General features: G+C 49.2%; 1 non-coding gene across 1 annotated transcript; it reads left to right on the top strand.

The window, feature by feature from the left end:
* The first annotated feature begins 2,558 nt into the window (after nucleotides 1–2,558).
* Nucleotides 2,559–2,631, top strand: TRNAS-CGA (transfer RNA serine (anticodon CGA)). Its single transcript has one exon. It is a non-coding gene; the product is annotated as a tRNA-Ser (tRNA).
* Nucleotides 2,632–8,825: the final 6,194 nt, after the last annotated feature.

Raw genomic sequence — 8,825 nt, 5'->3', positions numbered from 1 at the left:
GTCAACGCCTAGACGAGCTGCAGTCTATTCGTCTTCAACATCACAGCAGCGATCCTCAGGTTCCCCATTCTCCAGATCTGCGTGCTCTTATCCGCACCATCATCCGCGAAGAGCTTCAAATACAAGATCTAAGGCGTCCACCTGCTGTCTGCGCCCCACCCCCCACCTTCAACTTGCGTGAGATCATCAAGCAAGAGTTGACAGCGATGACTACACCCACGACGCCTCATGCTCCGGTAGCGCGCCCCACACCTACCTACGCGTATGTTGCTTCGCTACCCACCCCTACCGTGACCTCCGTGCCTATTGCCGTTTCCTACGACCATTTAGCTTCGATGGGAACCAGAGCACTTGCTGCACCATCCTGCCCTCAGTGGCGTCCACCTCGTCCAGTTTGTTTTTACTGTGGTATACGCGGCCATATATCTCTATTCTGCCGTCGTCGACAGCAGGATGAAAGACGAGGCTATGCTCAGCACGAGAGAGACCGCACCCGCCGTCTAGACGCCTACTATCCCGGATCGTACTCGTTCCCGCAACAGCGTTCTCCGTCTCCTCCAGCTGCTCCCAATCTGCCTCATAGCTCCCGTTTGGCCAGACGTCGTTCTCCATCGCCTTACCGGCGCTCTACGTCACCGCTTCGCCCCACTTCCCATCTTGTCGACCAGCACTCGGAAAACTAACTGTTGCAGTTTTTGGAGGGGAAACTGCTTCTAATCGATCTTCAAAAATTCCTCCTGTTCGCCCGGGCAATATGCTTTCTGTAACTGTCGAAGGTGTTCCCGCGTCAGCTCTCATCGATACCGGCGCCGCTGTTTCTGTTCTTCGTATTGATCTGTGTTCCCGGCTCCGGAAAGTAAAAACACCTTATCTTGGACCTATTTTGCGTGGTGCTAATAATGCATTTATTCACCCCGACGGACGGTGTACTGCTTGTGTTCTCATCGACGGCATACGCCAGCATATTGAGTTTCTCATCCTTCCAACATGCATCCATGAACTTATACTGGGTTGGGACTTCCTACATTCTGCTTCAGCCGTCATTTCATGTAGAGAGGAAGTTGTCCATATCACGGATACAGCGCTTGCACCTGTTACGGACTTCACTTTCATGCGTGAACTTGGCCATCGCTGCATACTACGTCCTGCGTCCTGGTCACGAAGACGTTGAGCCGTAACAGCCAATCAGATCACCGACGGAGACGCCCTAGTCGCCCCTTCTTCCCGCTGTACTTCTCGCGGAATTCTCATTGCCACCTGTCTCGTCCGGTTTTCACGTGGCCGCGCCCTTCTCTCTGCTTGTAACACGACCCCAGATCCAGTAATGCTGGCCAAAGGGATGACTGTGGCAACACTCGCTGACACTCAACCTATCCCTATAGCCACGCTTTGCCCTTCTTCATCGCCAGCAGCAACCTCAGGTTTGGGTGCTTCTTTCCCTCCTCCAACCGTTCTTGGTTCTGACCTAACAGCCGCGCAGTCCGAAGCCTTACTGGTGGTCTTGGCAAAGCACAAAGCCTGTTTCGATAGCTGTTCCCCTGTGTTGAGCCAAACTTCTGCGGCTACACACCGCATCGAAACAGATCGTTCCGCTATAATACGACGACGCCCCTATCGTGTATCGCCGTCCGAACGCAAGATCATTGAACAACAGGTTGCTGACATGCTTGCGCGGAAGATAATACGACCTTCATCTAGCCCATGGGCTTCTCCCGTGTTTCTGGTAAAGAAAAAAGATGGCTCCGTTCGCTTTTGTGTCGCTTATCGAGCGCTCAATAACATCACACGCAAGGAAGTATATCCAACACCTCGAATTGACGACGCTTTGGACATACTACAAGGGGCGGAGTGTTTCTCCAGAATTGATCTTCGATCAGGATATTGGTAAATTCCCATGAAAGAGACTGACAAAGAAAAGACCGCATACACTACACCAGACGGACTTTATGAATTTAACGTGATGCCTTTTGGCCTTTGTAACGCTCCTGCCACATTTGAGCGCATGATAGACAACGTACTTCGTGGTCTAAAATTGAAGACCTGCCTCTGTTATCTGGACGATATTGTCATCTTTTCGTCTGACTTCAGCCAACACCTTCATCGATTAGACGAAGTTCTCAAGGGCCTTGCAAATGCTGGTCTCCATATCAGTACGAAAAAATACAAATTTGCAAGCAAGAGCATAAAAGTATCGGGCCACGTCGTCTCAAAAGATGGCATCCAGCCATACCCCGAACAGATTAGTGCTGTTCTCCAGTTTACCTTGAAGGTACCTGAAGGCATCAACGTTGCCGGATTCGGGACCCTCGGTTAACCCCCTCTCTTCTCGTTTATTACTTAACGAGGGTCTCGAATCCGGCAACATTGATGCCTTCAGGTAGCATATGTGGTTTTATTGACCAGTTGCCTTCACCCAAAAAGATCACGTTCTCGTGACGCGTGCGGCAAAAAGGGCGTTCCACGTCCGCCGCCAAGGTCTGTGAGTGGTGGCGCTGGCTAACACTCCCAGGGTTCTACTAGAACACATAAATACCCAAGAAAGTGGATGGGGAAGCAGTGCCGCGGTAGCTCAATTGGTAGAGCATCGCACGCGAAATGCGAAGGTTGTGGGTTCGGTTCCCACCTGCGGCAAGTTGTTTTTTCATCCACTTTAATTTCCATTAATTTATCGTTCCTTTATTTCAAATATTAGGCACAAGTAATTTCCCTATGTTGTCCTTGGTGTCAGTGTTTGTTGGCTTCTTAAGATATGACTAATAAAAATCGGGACCCTCAGTTAACCTCCTCTCTTCTCGTTTATATATATATATATGTATATATATATATATATATATATATATATATATATATATATATATATATATATATATATATATATATATATATATATATACACATATATGGTGGTCCTGCTGCATTCATCAGAGCGATTATTCTGATGAAGGCAGGACCACCTCTATAAAAATACATGTACAGCACAAACGTACTAAAGGTAATTTCTTTCATACGTTTCATTTTCGTGCATATATATGTAAAGAGAGAGAAAGAGAGAAACAGGGAAACTGAGGTTATCGAATCTTCTTAATCACGACCATAAAAAGCCAACAGACAATGTAGCCAAGTAGAGCACAGACTTTAATTTTACTGAATTTTACCGCGAGCTTCCCTCACTTCAAAACTAGTCCAGCCCATATCACCCTCCACAGCTTCATTTGTAGTCTTCCCGTGAGCGTCCAATGCGAGGCGACCCACTGACCTTTGGTTCCCGTCGAGTCCCGATTGTTATTGCGGTCTGCAAAATAGTAAGCGCCAGCTGGCGCACAACAGGCAAAGCTGCAGAGCTCTGCGTGCCAGAGTATGTGGTTACAAAGCGAGTTTCCTTTCTCGGCTTCTGCCTGGCCTCTGCTGCGACAACCGCGTATGTTCGCTGCGGCAAAAATAATTGAAGACGCCGTCACTCCGTTCCAGTTTTCGTACATTACATGAACCTCCGACTTCTCGAAGCGTACCGTTTAAACTGATCGCGAGTGGTAGTGCCTGCTTACTATAACTGCCACTTCGCCAGGTTCATCGAGGCTCGGCACTGAAGAAAAATTACGCGTTAAAAATGCCGTATATTCGGAGGCTGCTGATGCCCACGGGACTGATGCGAGCGGCATGGACTCCTTCTACAAAGAACGGAGTGCACGTCGTCGAAACGCGCTGCCGATGTGTCGCCGAGTGTCCACCCTTGTTTTCGCAGACGCAGCGACCACCGTGCAAGGCGGCTCGCCTTGTTTGCTCTTTGCCGCCGACAGAGTGTTGAGAGAACCAACTCTTTCTTCATTTAACCGCAACATAAATGTCCAGACCCTAAAATGCTCGTGAAAATAAACACTTACGACTCGCGGCGTTTTCAATGCAAGCGCCATCGGCTGCTGCTTCGATAACCGCGAGCTAGGCCTACCGCCTGAAGCGATCGGCAGCTGCCGACAAAGTCAGCGCGCCGAGCGTGACGCTCCGCTTGGGAGAGTGTACCGTACTGATATTGCCCACCTGCAACAAAGCGAAATTTCACGGATCTGTTTGTCTTACTACGACCGTCCTTTTTCGCGTACGGTAAATACGGGACAGACTCAAACGGCACGCCTTTCGCTTGACTGCATGCACTAACTGCCACCGATGAAGACGGTAGGCCTTGCTCGCTGACCGTGGGTGTCGCCGGTTACGAAGAAGCTTCTGCTAGCAGTTGAACGCATAGTCTTTTGCGAATTCTTTAACGCATGCTTGAATATTAAGAGACCAAATGAAAAATTCATTTGGGTATCTGTACACCGTCGGCAGAAAAGAGCAAACCAGGCGAATTCCGTCGCACGGCGGTCGTTCCGCGCTGCCCGTCGGCGACACCAACTGCCCTCGTATGGCATCTTTCGATCACTTCAATTGCGTAGTACTGGGCACTGATTGTCATATGAGGTGCATTTTCGACATCACTTTATAATATTTATTATAATTACATGTCAGTGACAACTGAGTGATACCATGGCACTGCGCTTTCGCAAGCCCTGTCCGTCGTCGTCTATCTTGAGCTCTCCACATTTCCGGCAAAATGCGGCTGCGTTTAAGGGCGTCTCGAAGCTTGCAAGACGAAATAACCTTGCGGCGCTGGCATATGGCAATTCAGTAACACAAGTAGCGCGATGAGAACCGGCTCTGCGAGGAGCGAGCAAGTTGTGTGCTGTGATGGCGTCTGCGGCCGCCGCTTATCCATGCTGCTTGCCTCGCCGGATAGCTCTTCTCGGACGGAAACCAAATAAACTCGTGCTCCGTTTGCTAGTCAAGCACTTTGTGTACAATACGCAACACAACTAGCCGGCCTTTTCACCAAAATACTGCGATCAAAACCACCACAAATCAATGTCTCAAGGCGCGCTATAGGGCTGCTTTGTTTGTTCTTCTGCTTCTCGTGTATAACCATGTAGAAGGGCGCTCGTGACGGCCGTGCTCGCGCATGCGCAACAGTATTTTTGCAAACCGTCCATTAGCCAAGGGGAACTGCCGAAGGGCGAGAAAGCGGCAAAGGAGCATTCCGTCCACAGCTTCTTGTACTGACTTGACTGCCAATGTAAGATGCAAGATGTTCGCAATAATTTAACTTGCGAATGACGATAGGCTGACGTCATGCACTGAATCATTATTTAACGCTTGGCACATGTTGAACGGCATGCCAATATCGGATTTCTAGTTGTTACCGTACGTTCACTGGTAGATTATTCTCACTTTTCTGTTATGTGAATGGAATGAACATTGGAATGAATTCGTATCTCTCTGCTTCGTGTGTCGTGGATTTCGGATAAGTGCGCATTTAGAAAGCAAGCACGTGTAACTGATAAGATTAAAACGAAGGTCATGTATTGCTTACAACAGATAAGCGGTTGCCAGTTAAGAGCAACTGAACGGATGCAAATCAAGAGAAAAATGCAGACAGCAGAGGGTTGGGTAGTGTGATGACGTCAGGGAATTCGAACGCATAAGATGGAGTACGATGACCTAAGACAGTGGCAATTGGAGATCGGTGGATGAAGCCTTCATCCTGAAGTGGACATAAATATTGATGATGATGATTATGATTGTGATGGTGGTAGTTATTATGATGATATTGGAGAAAATAAACGCTGCTCGCTGTTGCTGATAAATGCTGCCCGCCTGCCGCAGACAGTGAAAGTAAGATTTGCTTGGCTTTAGAAGAGTGTCGCTTAACGAGACTCCGTAGTTCTTTTGTTTCGTTTTTTAAAAATAAAATCGATTCAAGAGCATCGTTCTTGCTGCCCTGTTCCCCCCCTTTCTTAAGAACGCTGGAATTATTCCAAACCAACGCGTGAACAGGCGGCCATCCAGAATAGTTGGGTTCATATCCGCCAATCTGTGAATCAAGTTGCGCCAGAGAACCGTAGCAGCATTTCGATAGGTGGACCTGTTGTCAAGACATCGGCTACGTTCAATAATGGCAAAGCCGAACAACCTGCATAGGCAACTTCCGTGTAACTACATGTTTTTACGCAGCGTGTTTGAATGCGCTAATACCATGCATGCTAGCGGAGCCATAGGTGACAACACCGCTGTATCGCTGCTCGAGTGGCATCTCCATTCATGACGATGGATGAACGCTGCAGTACCTACGTTGCAGGCACCGGCAAGCAGTGTCAGTGTAAGTTTCGAGCATTTCTGCTCAGCCAGTGAGATACTCCGAGCACGCAAACAATGATCCAATGCGTGGCTCACTACTGACAATCGGACAATTAATACGGAACGCGTGCTGTGTATACCGGGCGCTTTGGCCGGCGTTGTCAGGATGAACCCGTGACATTTGGACCATTTGGCGTTCTTTGACGTGCAACTATGCAGTGCTCGCTACACGAACGTTCTTTAGTATGAGGATGCGGCCACCGCTTTGCCACATTTCTCACGCGCAGTCAGTGAACGCCTCAGTTGCCACGCCCGTTCTCTACAGGCGCGACTTTCCATTGACGAGACGCGCGCCTCGTCTCTCACCACCGGTTGCCGCGAACTCGTTCCCAGGCTGGACCCACGCTGCGACAGAATTGCAGGGGGCAGGGTTCGGTGCGCGCACACTTTTGTCCACTGCCGTGCGTGCTGACAGGCGTGCCAATACATTTCTCTCGCGATGAGAAATTCGCCTTCTGTCCTTACTGAGCATGTGTATATTCGCTGCAACTTTGTTTGCTCGGTTTTTCTTTAGACGAAATGAAGATCGCCAGGAGTCTCCCAGAATAAGCTTTCCCTAAGCTTCAGCGTCGATAGGCGCGCACGCACACACCCACATGCAAAATAGAAAACGAAACAATGCTGGCGTTGGGCGTCACTGATAGAAGTGAACTTTGCCGCAGTACACAAAAAATTTGTTTTGGTCTCTGGCGAAAGCAGACTGTAATCGGGCCATCTACATGAAAAAAAAACTGCTTTGTTTGTATTCTCAGACAGAAGATGTATTCTTCATTTGCACCCCGCTTCAGTCGCTTCGTTCATCTACCCAATTTTCTCGACAAACACACACCTTTCGGCCCAGCATTCACCCTCGGCTGCTTCTTTTACACTCTGAATACAGCTGACCCTGTGAGGCAGTGATGGTGCGACCGAGTTATGCGGTTTAACGACACGAGAAAATATAAAATTTAAGGGGGCGAACGCAGCGTGGTGAGAACGATACTCGGCGCTGAACACTGCGCATGATCTCCTTTGTTTCGCGCATATTAACCGATCCTGCTCTACAAGGTTTATTTTACGAAACTCTTTGCTGGGCTGGAATGCAGAAGCTTGACTCGCAGGTGTGGCATATTTGATAAACTATTTTAAATAGACGCAGGACGCAAATGCCGCGTCACGCCAAGGAAGTATATCTGCCATGGAGGAAAAAGGCCAGAACATATCAATAAGGCTAGTCAAACAAACATCGTTTTCCTTTTATTTGTTGATCGGGAATTTGGCGCACGGTGTTTGACATTTTATAAATGAAAAGTAAACTGACCAACGACCTACACTATGGACAATCTGTTATCGTTCCGTGTGATTTCCTGGCGAGGTTGCAATGTGCCGAAAAAGAAACAAACCCGTGTCTTCGGGGCATGTTGTCTCACGCTTATTTATTTATTTTTTTCGTCTAACGGAATTCTGCGGATTGGCGTAGCTATTCTAGGCTTTGTCCGCACTGCCGCGCTAGGGTGTCGCTTCTCCGTCTCAAAAGACATGATGTAAACAAATGCTCAGGAAATGGCAGATACGGTCAGTTCTATTATAGGGTGCTGCCTATCTTTGACATCGGCCGTACAGGCAGAGTTGTAGTAACGCTTGGTTGTTTCTTTTCTTTCGTGCCGTGCTACCTGTCGCGAAGTATTCCCATTCAGACAGCAGCACTAACCTTGCCTTCCACCGCGGGGCGTGCATTAAACGTCCGGCGTGTGTGGAGTGCTGTGCTAACGCGAAGTATCATTCGAGTGCCAAAGTTACCTTTAAAACTGCCTCTAACCGTAAAAAGTTCTCACGTGCTCATTCTTTTCTGGGGAATATCAGTTGTCGATGTCTAAGCAGCGTATACCACTCAGATAGATATCGAGAACAGCTGGTTGATCTCAAACATGGGCGGCAGAGTCGTTGCTTGAATGCTGATCTGCCGGTCAGAATGGGCGCCACTGCAGCACGTGAGGAAACCGTGGAGGCGGCCTCGCCGGTTTCGTCACCGCGTGGCCGGTCAGTCCGAGGAGACGCAGCGTTGCGTTCGCATGCGCATCTCCGGAGGGCAGTCCGGCACAATTTATGTCCTCTCGCATCGCATACCGGCCGATCCGGCCTCTTATCACCTCGGCGTGAAGAGCTCGCCGCATACCTTCCGTACCGACGCCTTGTTTTTCTTTATTTCCGCGGCGTGGTGTAGAACCTGCTCCCGCGAGGTCTCGAGAAGGGGAGAAACGCTGATTAAAAAGAAAGAACGAAAGTACGACCGAGGCAAGAGTGCCGACGATTTCAACGGAAAATCGACGGATACGGGGGAATGCCAAGTGAAAACAAGCTTCGAGAGAACGCGGGAGGCCGAGCAAAGGAGGCAGGCACGGCGGTGGGCGTTTTTTCTTTCTCGATGTGGCTTTCCCTCGCCGAGCACATGGCAGTCGCGTTTGGTTGGGCATTGCAAGCTGTCGTCTGACCACGAGTTAAGACGACACTGCACAGTGCAATGCGAAACACGTCTGCGTTCGACTATCTTGCTTCTCGCGTACCGGCCCTAAACACCGTCGTCGCTGGTTGTTAATCGCGCCCGTTCGGTATTAACGGCC

The sequence above is a fragment of the Dermacentor albipictus genome, chromosome 5 (genome assembly GCF_038994185.2).
Source record: "Dermacentor albipictus isolate Rhodes 1998 colony chromosome 5, USDA_Dalb.pri_finalv2, whole genome shotgun sequence".
Taxonomy (NCBI): domain Eukaryota; kingdom Metazoa; phylum Arthropoda; class Arachnida; order Ixodida; family Ixodidae; genus Dermacentor; species Dermacentor albipictus.
This window is presented reverse-complemented; position numbering and strand designations above follow the sequence as displayed.